Source organism: Crocuta crocuta, unplaced genomic scaffold (assembly GCF_008692635.1).
Source record: "Crocuta crocuta isolate KB4526 unplaced genomic scaffold, BGI_CrCroc_1.0 scaffold10, whole genome shotgun sequence".
Classification (NCBI taxonomy): domain Eukaryota; kingdom Metazoa; phylum Chordata; class Mammalia; order Carnivora; family Hyaenidae; genus Crocuta; species Crocuta crocuta.
Window position 1 is genome coordinate 5236210 of NW_027527551.1, and position 14816 is coordinate 5251025.

The window sequence follows — 14816 nt, forward strand, 5'->3', positions numbered from 1 at the left end:
TCTCTAGAAGCTTAAGCATGTATTTCCTATGAATATGGAAATTCTTCTGTATATAACTACAATGTCATGATCACACAAGGAAAACTGACAATAATTCTTAATATCATCGAATATTTAATTTCTATTCAAATTTTCCAGTTTGTTTCAGAATTTTTTAACAGTAACTTCCTCCTTTTTCTCCCCAGCCAGGATTTGATGAGTATATTGCATTTGATTTTAGATCGCTAGTCTTTAGTTTAGAATAATCTCCCCACATTTCTTAGAAATGACATTGGGCTTTTAGTATATGTGCTGTTGAAGCGAGCATGACATGGGATTTTAAAGTCAGGACAGTTGTCTTGCAGAAGGGCCCACATTCTGGATATGGTTGTTTCCTGATGCTGTCTTTTTAACATCTAGTCCTTTTATTTCCTATAAACCATGTAAGGCTTGATTGGATTCAGGTTAAATATTCTTGGCAAGAAGATCTCACTAGTGATCTTCTGTGTTTTCACTGCTTCACGTTAGGAAACAATACCAGGTCGCTGTACTAGTACTGAATTTAAGAGTCCCTTGGTTAAATTGGTGAGCAGAGATTTCTCCATTATAAAGGCTTTTTTCCTCTTTGCAAATGGTTCCTATTTGTTGGTGATTCTTCCATATTGTATGGATATTCTACACAACCTTCCACTTAATGGATTTAGCGATTTAGCGGACACTGCTGATCCTTGCCAGAACCAGTTATTGCCTTGGGGATTCAAAATGGTGGTTTTCTAGATCTCTTTCCCTCTAGCTTTATTAGCTAACGCTCTACAACATTCCCCTTTTCTTTTTTGAGTATCACAGTGGACTCATAGATTCATTTGATGTCTTACAGTCATAGTTACTGTTTATTTTTGATGTTCAACATGTCCCCAAATTTGGCCAATGGGAGGATAAATCTTGTTAAAAGGAAACTAGAATCCTCTCGGTCTCCTAATTCTTATGTTTATTATGAACTGTACTCAGTTTTTCAGATGCTAAATGTCAATGTGACAAAAATTCCTTAACCGATTTTTAAATTTTGTCTTAGAAATGCTTTATATGCCTTTTATCTCTAAGAAGGTTTTTAACTTTGGAACATAGCAAGTGATTCTCCATGGCTTATAAAGGTAAGGTATCTTTTTTTACACAAGACATCTTTTTAGCAAGACCTCTCAAGACAACTCAATTCCTCAAAATGTCGTTAGTCTTTTAGTATTCCTATATTTTTATGGAATCATTCCGCTTAGACTAGAATTTGACTACCTGATTAAATTTAAGCCAAGCACAAGCAAGGGGATGGTCTCACCATCTTTTCTAATTGCTGTGATCCGACCTCTTTGGGGGAAGGCTGTAAAGTTTATTGCATAAGGCAACTGTGACCTGCAGTCAGTTCTTGAATCATTTCCAAGTTGTTTTCAATGAACATTATTCTTGGAAGGGGACGCTTTCTGAAAACCAGCTTCTGAATAATTACATTTGAGGTGACAGGACGCCAAAGGAAGAGAAGCGTGAAAAACAGGATTTTCAAAGAACCCTAGGTTTGTCCTCCTCTCTACTGCTTGACTTCTCCGTACCCAGCCGTTGTACTGCACTTGGAAAATTGGGTTTTGTCTGTTAGTTTCAGACAAAATAGCTGCCACTGTTAGGAACAAACACAAAAATCTCTTTATTTTCCTTTATTGAAATAAATTACACTCATTGTCAAAAAAGAAAATATATATCTGAACAAAGCACAGGTGTTTAAATTCTTTTCTGTTAATCCTCCTCAAGTCCTACTCCAGCAAGTTTGGTGTATATATTTCCGTATTGTCTTGTATGCACATAAAAATATATAATCTTTATATTTTTTCCCTCAAAATGAAGTCTCAACGTATTATTCTGTAACTTGCTTCCTTCATTTCATGGGCCTGTAATAGTAGATAGAATTCCCAATTCTTTTTAATGGGGTTCTAAGTGTCCTCACCGAGAAGGCACCAGATTTTATGGCCTGCTTGTTTGCTCTGCTTAGAAGAATTCTACTACTTAGTAACAAAAGTGCTATACATTTGCACACATATTGCCTTTCTAGGTTTCTAATGTATTTTGTTATTTTGTATTGTGAGCTCACTTCCAGTGGGGTATTATTAGATGCATCCTGAGGCTGATTCAGGATTTTACCATACAGAGAAGTTTTGTTTCTTTCCTTTCAGGTGCTTCAGGGACATTTTCAGCCTAGGCCACATTTTATTTTTTTAATTAAAAAAAAGCTTTTATTTACTTTTAGTAATCTCTACACTCAATGTGGGGCTTGAATTCATAACCCTGAGATCAAGAGTCACATGCTTTTTCCACTGAGCTGGCCAGCACTACCTTTTAGATTAATTAATTTGGCTTACCTAACTGTAGAGATGGCATACATTCAAATCCTGAGCCCATATAAGGATAGCCATGTTCTCAGAGAAGACTTTTTGCAAAGCAGAAGAGCTTCCTTATTCTCATCCTGGGCTTACAAGTAGAATGCTTTCCCTGGAACAACCTTTTACTAAGGGTGTTAGCCCTTCATTGCTTTCGGGAATATGGGGCGGTCTCAGTCCGAAATCGAAGCCAACTGCTGTCTGTGAGTGACTGTCTAAACCAAAGCCCCTTGCTTAAGGGACCAGGATCCTCTCCCCCGACTCAGGATAGACTAAACTTGGGTGTCTTTCTTTTTAGTGAAGTCAGTACACACTTAAGGAGGATATTTGTTAATAATTTACCAATCATTTCTAATTGTTTTGCAGTGAGATGACTAGGTTGTCCAGTTCGCCGTATGGCTGGAAGCATTGAACTACTTGTTCACTTTGTCAATAAGTTGGATTTTCCCTCCCCTTCTCTTATTTTTGTTACAATTTTATTGAGATGCAATTGAAGTCCAGTACAATGCACATATTTGAACTGCACATTGGAACAGTTTTGACTACGTATACATCCATGTAACCACCACAGTCAATGTAACAGACATTTCCATCATTCTCAAAAGTTTCCTCTATACCTTTTGTAATCCATGTCTCCCTCCACACCTTTCCCCAGTCAGCCACTGATTTCCTTTCTGTCACTAATGATTACTTTATGTAGTGTACTCTTCTTGGCCTGAATTTTTCATTCCACATAATGGTTTTTGGATTCTTCCATGTTATTTTATGCCTCAATAGAGTATTCCTTTTTTATTGCTGGGTTGTAATCCTTTGTGTAGATATATGGCAGTTTGTTCATCCTGTTTATTTGTTGATGGACATTTGGGTTATTTCCAGTTTGGGGCTATCATAAAAAAAGCTGTGAAGAACATTCATGTACTGGTCTTTGTGGAGAAAGATGTCTTAGTTTCTTTTGGCTAAATGTGCAGGAGTAGAATGCCTTGGTCTTGTGATAGGTATATTTTTAACTTTTTAAGAAATTACAAAAATATATTCCAAGTTGATTGTACCATTTTACATTCCAAGCAGGAATGTAGGAGAATTTTGGTTATTCCATATCCTTGCTATCATTTCACATGCTCAGTCTTTCTCATTTGAGCTACTCCAGTGGATGTACAATGGTATCTCATTGTGGTTTTAATTTGAATTTCCCTGATAACTAATGATGATGAGTATCTTTTCATGTGCCTATTGGCCATCTGTGTATCTTTGGTTAGTTGTCTGTTCAAATAGTTTGTCCATTTAAAAAACTGGATGATTGGGCTTCATATTATTGAATTGTGAGAGTTGTTTATAAATACCATGTAAAAATCCTTTGATAAATGTTGTGAATATTTTCTCCCAGTGTGTGGCTTGCTTGCCTTTTCACTTTCTTAATGGCACCTTATAAAAAACAAAAGTTTTACATTTTTATCAAATCCAGTTTTCTATTTTTCTTTTTTGGTTTGTGGTTTTGGTGTCCATTTAAGAAATCTTGTTTAATCCAAGGTTGCAAAGATTTTCTTCTGTGTTTTCTTCTAGAAGTTTTTGATTTTAGGTTTACACATAGGCCATGACTTTCTTTTGAGTTAATTTTTGGGTATGATGTGAAGTAAGAATAGATGTTTAGTTTTTCCAAACACATACTCAGCTGATCTATAACTATTTATTGAGGAGCGCCTGGGTGGCTCAGTTGGTTAGGTTTCCGACTTCAGCTCAGGTCATGATCTTGTGGTTCGTTGGTGAGTTTGAGCCCTGTGTTGGGTTCTATGCTGACAGCTTGGAGCCTGGACCTGCTTCAGATTCTCTGTCCCCCTTTCTCTCTGCCCCTCTCCTGCTTGCACTCTGTCTCTCTCTCCCAAATATAAAATAAATCACAAGAAAATTGTAACTATTTTTTGAAATAACTTTTCCTTATGAATTAGCACTTTTGTTAACACATACACATACCCAAACAATTGATACATGTATCTATTTCTGGATTCTGTTGTTTAATTTATCTGTATGCCTATTTTTTAACCAATACCAAACTGTCTTGATTTTTGTAGCTTTATAGTATTGAAATCAAGTAAGGTAAGTCTTCCAACTTTGCTTTTCTCATTTGCCTTTTCTCTCTTAATTCCTTGATTGGTCCACATCCTTTGAATTATCCTATAAATTTTAGAATCAGGTTGTCAATTTCTGCAGAACAAAAAATGAAAAAAAAAAACCCTTCTGAAATTTTTATTGGTATCAAATGGAATATAGTTTGCACAAGAGATACTGTCATTTAAAAAATAATGAATTTTTGGGTGCCTGGGTGGCTCAGCTTGGGTGGTGTCTGACTCTTGACTTTGGCTCAGGTCATGATCTCATAGTTCATGAGACCAAGCCCCAAGATGGGCTATGCACTGACAGTCCATAGCCTGCTTGGGATTCTCACTTACTCTCTCTCTGTCTCTCTCTCTAAATGAACATTAAAAAAATTAAAAAATAATGAATCTTTAATCCATGAGTGTGCTGTATCTTTCCATTATTTAGGTCTTCAATTTTCTTCATCAGTGTTTTGTAGTTTTTAGTATAGAGGTCTTGGTCATCTTTTGCTGGATTTATTCCTATGTATTTTATGATTTTTGGTGATACCATAAATGGAAGTTTTGTAAATTTTATTTTCCAGTTGCTGGTGGTATAAGAGAATACAATTGATACTGTCTATTAACTTTGAGCTGTGTACTTTGTTAATTTCATTTATTTGTTTTAGTGATGGTTTTGTAGAATTCTAATCCTTGGCTCTTTGATGTTATCCTAAAGGCCTGGAAACTTTTCATTTTTTTTTCAACCTTTTCTCTGTTCTTCAGTGTGGATTATTACTTTTGACCTATCTTCCTTTTGCTTTGTTATCTATGTTTTATTGGACCCATCCAATGAAAAAATTTTTAAACATTTTTGGATAATGTATTTTTCCGTTCTAAAGTTTCCAAATGGGTGTGTTTTGTTATTGTTATTTTCTGTTTCTCTCCTGTGATTTCTATCTTTTCATTCATTTTAAATGTGTTTTCCTTTATCTTATGTACCATAGTTATAATAACTCCTTTATTTAATATTTTTTATTTTTATTTTTTTATTTTTTTAAATATTTTTATTTATTTCTAGGAGAGAGAGAGAGAGACAGCNAGAGGGAGAGGGAGAGAGAGAGCAAGTGAGCACCAGACAGGCTCGGTGCTGTCAGTGTAAAGCCCAACATGGGTGGGTCTTGATCACATGAACTGAGATCATGACCTGAGCTGAAATCAAGATTTGGACACTTAACCAACTGAGCCACCTGGGTGCACCTATAGTAGCTCCTGTAAAGTCTTTGATAGTTTCACCATTTAGGTGATCTTGAGGTTGGCATCTATCAATGGTTTTTCCCTTAAGAACTGGTTACATTTTCCTGTTTTTTGGGTGTCAAGTAATTTCGGATTGTATATTGAACATTGTCAATGTAATATTATATGGATTCTGTCTGAGCTTTTTATAATCCTTAGGAGCATGTCGATGTTTTTGCTTTAGCAGGTAATCAACCCAGTTAGGCTCTGACCTAAGTTCTTCATACCTTTGTGGGCAGTGGTTTAAGTCTCAGTGAATTCATACGAGCCTTTGCTGTACCACTTTGGGTTTGTCCTGCATATATGTAGTTCAGGGAGTAGTTTGAGACTAATGCAGGTGGTTAGTATTTCATTTAAATCCTCAAAGCCTTGGGGGCACCTGGGTGGCTCATTCCGTTAAGCAGCTGACTCTTTATCTCAGCCCAGGTCATGCTCTTAGGATGGTGAGTTCAAGCCCTACATTGGGCTCCACCCTTCATAGGGCTCCACCCCTCATTGGACTCCATGCTGGGCATGAAGCCTACTTAAAAAAAATTCTCAAAGCCTTTGCTATGTTGATTAGAATCTGTACCTTGCATGCTTGGCTCATTTGTTAGATGGAGCCAATACACAGAATTAGGGAACCTCTTTCTATACTTTATTCCTCTCTGGAATTTCTCCCATTCACTCCATACCATAGGATCAACATTTCCTGGTTCCTCTGGATAGAAAAGACATGTTTCTTATTGGAATTTTAGCTGTCTATAGCACACACTGCTCTGAAACTGGGACCTGTCCTTAGGATAAAGCTGAATGAGAAAAGAAAGAATATGAAAAACTTACCCCCAAATCCACTTGCTTTTGTTTACTTTCACAGTGCTCAGGTAGTTCCTTCCCATATTTTTATCAGAATTTTTAATTGTAAACATTGGGAGGGCTAGGCCGTAGTGGACTCACTGTTATGGCAGAACCAGAATCCACTGACCCATTTATTTTTATATGGATGGAATTCAAAGACCCAGCAGAGTTCTGCCAGAGAGCCAATCAATGTGTGCACCTCCTCCCCTGCCCAGGCCAATTTCCCACCTACTCTGAAAACACATAGAGGCTTTCAGTGTTTTGGTTTTCAAATGTCATATAATTGTATGAGTCATTAAAAGCCAGGAAATCTTTTATCAATGTTGAGGAGGAGGGTATGTTTAGGAATGGCACAGTCAATTTTCTCTTACTTATTTCTAGGTGCAAATCTTTAATTTGGAAGGTAGAGGGGAGCTATATAATTTATTTCTATACTACTTTTTCTTTTGGGGCTAAAAAATACATACATATATTGCTTCAAAGGTGACATAAAAGTACCTTTTGTTTCCTTGGGATCATTTTGTTTCATTTCAGACTTGTCGCTTTTAATTATTTACCTGATCATCATATCTCTGACTATAATATAACTACGGCATATAATTATGATTTTGAAAATGGTTATTTACTCCTTGGCTCACAGTGTTTTTTTGGAGCTGATACAACCTATCTGTTAAACATAAGGAGGAGCAGCATGAAGCCTAGAGCTGAGTCAGAGAATTATTTTAATATGAGGACTATTGCCCAGGTAAATAACAGGTGCTTTAGAATCATTGCAGCTGAAGTGGTCCATTAATAATTTACGTTTATATTTAAGTAAAACAGATGAAAATTTCAGGGGTAACAAAATATAAAAAATGTCCTATAACTAGTTCCTCTAGCTGTTACATTTTAAAGGGAATGCTATAAGCAGATCGGAGGATGCAGAGTTGCAGTCTAGAGAGTTTTATAAAACCAAATGATCAGAGTAGAATTTTGTTTTGGTAAATAACCCTAAAATCTATTTATTTATTAAATTCTTGTGCAAAATGTATTCAGTCTTTGAACTGGCAAACTCGGGCAAGGAATCTTGGAGAGCATCTTTTTCCCCTAAGATTTTCTTTTTAAATTTATATTCCTTACTTAAGTGGAGCCTTTTCTGGCTTTCTAGTGGGTTCTGGCATTTTATTCTGGATATTGTACTTAGCTAGAAGCAGGAAATACAGAAATCTATTTTTATCTCTAAGAGGAGGGTTTTTTTTTTACTGAAAATAAACTTTTATGATTACAAACACAGTATATGTATATCATAGAAAATTAAAAACACAAATAAGCAAAAAAAAAAAAGGAATACAAAACACTATTTTTATTCAGGGAGGATTCCTACTCACCTTTCATTGTATATTCTTCCAGATCTCCTTCTAATTATGCATATATATGTATTTTTGTTCTTAGAATGAGATCATACCTTACTTGCTATTTTGCCACTTGATTTTTAAAGTCAAGAGTCTCTGCCTTTCCATGTAAACACATTTTTGTCTAATATCCAGGACACATTTACATTTCCCCAACTGTTGAGAGGAACTTTTAAAAAATTTTAAAAACTAAATTCAAAATCAGTCCTTGATAGAAGGATGTTATTCTAAACATTTGCCTAAATTCAGTTGATTCAGAGAATTCATGGGAAGTCTGGTGGGTCTAATGGTTGAAATTGATATTCATGTGGTTAATCTGTTGTATGGATTAATTGATTCTGATCACAGCTATAGAGTTACCAAAATCGAAGATGAACTTGTGCTCTGGTGAATTCAGGGACTGAAATGACACCCATTCTGTCAAGAAGTTCCTAATAGGAATGCAAAACAAAAACAAAACCAATGTGAGGAATGTAACAGTCCTTATATTTGGAGCCTTTGCTTTCTTTTGTATTACTTTATGTAATGTGTGAATAAGGTTTACCAAGTTAGAATCTTTGGAGCAGAACCAGTTATTTGCTGGCCAGTAGCACTTATCCCATAAATGAGTTTTTTGAGTTTTGTCCTTTAAATGATATCCCATGTTAGGAAAGAGTTACAATTATTCCCCCAAAGCCAAAACTAGGCCACGGGAGAGACATTCTTTCTCCGGAATCTCATTAGTTGATATTTAGAGGAAAGGATTTAAAGGCTGAAAACATGGCTCATTGCCTAAGAAACACATTTTATTCTTAAAAAACAAATTTGTGGAAGAATAGCACTGTAACATTTAGATAAATGTGCCTAATTTTTCTTTTGTCTTCACACCCAAGTTTTTAAGTAAAAAGTTATTTAAAACCTACACATTAAATAAAATTTAAGAAATGGCAAATTGGGGTGCCTGGCTGGCTCAGTCAGTTAAGTATCTGACTTCTTCTCAGGTCATGATCTTATGGCTCATGGCTCATGAGTTCAAGCCTCACATCAGGCTCTGTGCTGATGGCTCAGAGCCTGGAACCTGCTTTGGATTCTGTGTCTTCCTCTCTCTCTGCCCCTCTGCCTTCCCCTCCCTGCCTCTCCCACCCCCATCAAAAATAAACAAATGAACTTTAAAAAAGGCAAATCAACATTACTTTACCTTACTAATCAAACAATTCTTAGTATTTTGATATGGTTCCTCCAAGTATGTTTTCTATGCATATGCCATAGTTGCTATCCTATACATAAATATGTATATACATATATATACTTAGATATAAACTTGTATATGAGTATATACCATAAGTGTGTGTGTATATATGTATACACACATACACATATATACACACACACATATATCATACATTTACGTATACATGTGGTATGTACTTATATATGTCTTTATATAAACATATGTACCTAGCAATAGTCAAGCATTTTCTTCTGATTACTATGGTCTTTCTAATCAGCACTTTTTTTAATGGTATGTAATATTTTGTCATGGTATTCAGTATTTTATTTAGCCGTTCCTCCCATGATGGAAATTTATTTTTATTCAGGACGCAGCAACTCTGGCCCACCCACCAACTGTGCCTGACATGTTCTTCCTTCCTTTCCCTACCCGTTCTCAGGGCATCTCTCCAGAATTTACATTCTAGAATGTTCCCTCAAGGAGCTTGATCTCAGAGGTCAAGCTTCATTTTGGCTCTCTTGCTCTTCTCTACCCTGATGTACTTGACTTTTTGAACTGTTCCTTCTGGTAAGGCTGCCTTGCCAGGAAGCTGGACTTACATTCTCTGTTCTTTTTGCCTCTTCCTAACCCTGTCTATATTTTCCTAGCTAGTCCAGGGTTTATAGATCTTGGCTTAGGCCAGAGCACGAGGCCTCAGCTCTCCTCTGGATGAAAGTCAGGGTGACAGGGAAAGGTCACTAAATCTCTGGTTTGTGCCTATTAAAAATGACTCTGGGATGAGCAATTTTTTTCATAACATTTCCCCTCATACTTAGGATTATTTGCCTAGGATAGAATCCCAGAAATGGAATTACTCAATTAAGATTATGACTATTTTTAAAGTTGTTAATATTTATTATCAACTAAATACAGCTAACATTTATTAACTGCTTCTGAGACATTATCTCATTTACTTCTCACAACAGTCATATACATATCCTCATTATGGATAAGGAAATGAATGTATAGAGAGTATGTTTAATACTACAGTGCATTATTTTGAGCTATCAAAATGGCTTCATCATTGTTTATTATAGCTCAAAAGTCAACAATAGGCTTTGTTAATGTGTTTACCTAATTTTGGTGGAGGGGGAGTATGGTAACAGGAAAGGTTGGTTAAATAATTTTGTTTCTTTTTAAAATTTTTAAAAAAATGGTTTTTTTTTTGGGTTTTTTTGTTTTGTTTTTTTGAGAGAGAGAGACAGAGCACGAGCATGAGAAGGGCAGAGAGAGAGGTAGACACAGAATCTAACCGGACTCCAGGCTCTGAGCTATCTTCACATAGCCTGATGTGGGGCTCGAACTCATGAACCCCAAGATTACCACCTGAGCCAAAGTCAGATGCTTTACGGACCAAGCCACCCTGGCACCCAATAATTTTCTTTCTTTTGAAAAAAGTAGTTATAATTTTTCCTTTTGAGCATTATTTGTACAAAGGTTCTCAGATTTATGAACACAAAATCCGTTTTAAACCAAAAGATAAACAGGAGGGCTCACTGTTGAATTATTCATCAGCTATTTCAGTACCTACCATATGTATAGCACTGTGTTAGGAGCTGTGTGGATGCTAAGCTCGAATGTGGGCTCCATGAGTGGAAGAGAGGAGAGGGATTCTGTCTACTTTGCTTAGTACTGTATTTCCAGAGGCAGGACGGTGCCTGGAACACAGTAGGTGCTCAAGAAATATTTGGGGAGTGAATGAAAATGTGTCCATTATTTTTATCAGTTAGGATTAGGTTCATCAGTGAGTAATAGAAACTTCAAAATAACAAAGACTAGGGGCACTTGGGTGGCTCAGTCAGTTGAGCATCCAACTCTTAGTTTTGGCTCTGGACACGATCTCACTGTTTCATGGGTTCGAGCCTCACGTCGGGCTCTGTGCTTGCAGTGCAGAGCCTGCTTGGGATTCTCTGTCTCCCTTTCTCTCTGCCCCTCCCCCACTTGTGCTGTCTCTGTCTCTCTCGGGATAAATAAATAAACTTAAAATTTTTTTTTTCTAATAACGAAGACTTAACCTGGATGGAAATTTATTTCCTACCTAAAATTAATCCAGAGAAAAACAGCCCAGGCAGTTGGGGGAAGGCTCATAGTATCATCAGGGCCCAGTATTATCCATGTCTTATTGCTCTGTATTCCCTGGCATGTGATTTTCACTTCAGGTCCCAGCTGACTGCTTGAGCTCCAGCCATCACGTCAACATTTCCAAGAAAAAGGAGAAAAGAAGAGCATGCTTCCTTTCTTGAAAGGCACTTCCTGTAAGTTGCACACAGCTCTTTTATTTATCTCACACTGGCCAGAACTTAATCACATTGTGACTTCTATCAGCAAGGAGGCTAGGAAATGTGGACTTTGTTATGGCTGGCTATGTGCCCCAGGTAAAACTGAAAGTCCATTACTATGCAAAAAGGAAAAAATGTATTTGAGGACAGCTAGCAAGATCTCTTGGTAGTGAACTTAAATTTTCTTAGGGGATGAAGCCATATACACATTAAATTTTAAATAACCACATAAAGGTTTTATATTATTGAAACCAAACAAGTTGTATAGATGATAGAAAGCACAGAAAATATAGTTAAAAACAGCATCATAGTAGAGGCATGGGCCTGGATACGTGGAGGGTATTGGGCAAGTTGGAGGGTAGTCCAAGGGCAGCTGATGTTTTATATTATGTAGTGGTGGTAAAAACACAAAAAGAAAATTATGATGGTTATGAATAAAATTCTACTTTTGATCATCAAGAAAAGGTCACAGTAAAGGTTTCAAAATCAATATATTTTATTTAAAAGGTACTTTTATTTCCTTTAAACAAATTTTTAAAGCCATGTTACTTGGACTTCTCCCTTTATGCCTCCTGCAGTTCTGCTGTGTTTAATCAGTGGTTTTCCAAGGCCTCAATTTTCTTTATAAGGCTCTTCTGTTCCTTTGTGGGGGGCACAGGGCACTTAGGGAACTCTTGTGGCCAGTGGAGATTTCTCCCAGAATTAGGGAACTGTAGTGCCCCTGTTCAACTACTGCTGTCTCACAAGTCCCTAACATAAAAAAAGGAAAAAAAAAAGTTGTCCCACATATTTAGTGACTGGATTTCTTTCTTTTAACTGGTTTTAAAAAAATTATACACACAGTACACATTCATCAAAGAATTAGAAAACATGGGTGGGCAAAATGAAAAAAAATAACTTGTAATCCCACTCTCCAGAGATGACCACGGTTGATATTTTTTATGCCTTAAAAATATTCACATAAACATTTATTTAAAAAACACTGTCAGATCGATGTTCACTGTACTTCAATTTAATGATCTAGTATGAACTCCTTTTGGTCAATAAGTATAATTGCATCGTCATTTCAAGTGGCTTGCATAGTATTTTGTGGGGGCAATGTGGAAGGCCCGAATTTCAGTGATATGAAATATATCTGTTTGCATTGCTTCTTTTTATCAGGAATTTAGGAGAACTGCTCACTTACAGGAGTGGAGAGGGAGCAGAAGGCTTGAAAGAAGGTCAGCAGAGAAGGTTAGTTTCATGCTTGCCTGAGGGTGAGAAACTGAATCTAATACCTGGACAACTGGTCGCTCCCAAAGGAGGCTGTTTAGAGAGGTGGCTATCAGTGGGGATCAGTATTGCTCATAGCCTGGGGCTCCCCCAGGAAGCAGCCTGGAGCCCAGGTGAGAGCCTCTTTGGAGGCAGATGGTGCTGGAGAAGTCCCATCAGGCCAGCTGGTGTTCTGTAAACAGCTCTCCTTTGCTGGATCCTTGCTTTTCCTCCAGTTGGTGGTAGAGAGTCAGAGCTCTGTCATGCTGGGTATAGATTTGTACCTTCTTTGACTGCTACCTCATTCCTCAGTTACCTCACCCTCTCATTCCCCCGTTGCTCACATTCTGCTACCAATATCTGGTATACATTGAATGCAATTACTTCATGAGCTAGGAATGTGCAAGCGCTTAAGTCTTCCCACTCAGGAGCCTTCAGAAATAAAACTCAGATTAGGTAGCAGCTAGGGTGAGATAATCAAGCACATTTTTTAACAGTGACATAGTAACTTTTCTCAGTTATTTCCTATTGTTTGAAGGGGATCATTATCCCTCTGTGAAACCACATCTCACATTGAGGCTGAAGAGAATTGCTCAAATACTGGCCCTTACCTCTGAATGGTAAGAGCCCACCTGCCTCCATCTAATGGGTTTTGGACCATCAGGGCACTGAACGGATGCTGGGCACATGCAGGCTGCCCTGATGTTGTGCATTAAGGGCGCATATCTTGTAATATGAGAACTACACCTGATACAGACTCTGCTCCACAAGAACAAACTTGTGCTTTCTAGAGGATAAATGACCTCAGGGATCATTGGCTTTTAAGTGTTATAAATTTTTATGACATTGTGAAAGAGACGGGGGCTACAATAAATCACTTAGTATTAACTATTTCCATTTTCTGGATAATGGATTGGCTATAATGTCCTAGCAAATGTAAGTAGACTACAGAGAGGAGTCTAGAAATAGAATAGGATACAAAATATGTACAACGAAATTGTCCAAATATGCCATGTTGCCTCTCCTCTGATATGACTGATTATTAAAATAGAAGGTCAATGCTCAGGAGCAGTGTTAACGATTGATGGGAAATTAAATGAAAATAAAACCTGGTTAAGTTCTTAGAGGACCCTAGAATGGGAATTTGGAAGGATAAACGTAGCCAGGAGAGCAGAGACTCAGGCTAGATAAGCTGGGGAAGTAATTGAAGATACAAACAGAAGAATTCAGGGGGGATTTAATGCAGAGATATAAACTTGAGGGAAATAAAAGAAAGAAAGGAAGGGAGGAAGGGAAATAATTGCAGATATAACTTTTATATAGTGTGGAAATAAAAACGTTTCAAAATGCTAAAAATGGTTTTTCAGGTAAAAGAGCCAGAGTTTGAGTAGGGTCCACGTGTTAAGTAGAATTCTGCATATTCAGAACGATCATTTTTACTTTTTTTGATAAGGAGAAATTGAAAAGACTGCATATTCAAAGAATTCTGCATATTGAGAAGGATCATTTTTACTTTTTTTGGTAAGGGAAAATTGAAAAGACTGGGAAAGATGTCACATATTTCCAGGGGACAGTCTTTTGATGTGCGTTGCCTGGAAGCCATTCCTTCTGTTAGTAGTTATGGAGTTAAAATAAGTAGCTTTTAAAAGGGGGAATTGATATCAGAGACTAAGGGGAGTCTTGTGATTTGGCTACTGGCCCCTGGGCTATGTGTCCACAGGTGCCAGTGTTGAGAGAAACAAAAAAAGTCTGAAAACAGATGAGGATACAGAGCTAGAGAATCATAAAGCACTTTGTTGAAGGTCACGCTGCTAACTACTGGCAGAGCAAATTCCTTCATGATTTAGATATTGCTAAGGAATCCAGTGACTTTGGGATACACTGTGGATCAGTTAGCAGAAGTCAAGTAGGTAAGATGTTTCGATCCAGACAGTGAGATGTACTTTATGTTTTTCTCAGCTTCTGTGAAATGTTGGCATTGGAACAGGTGGTTGTAACCCTAGCAAAGGCTGGGGAAGGGGCCGTGGCTGTGTGGTTGGGAATGTTGA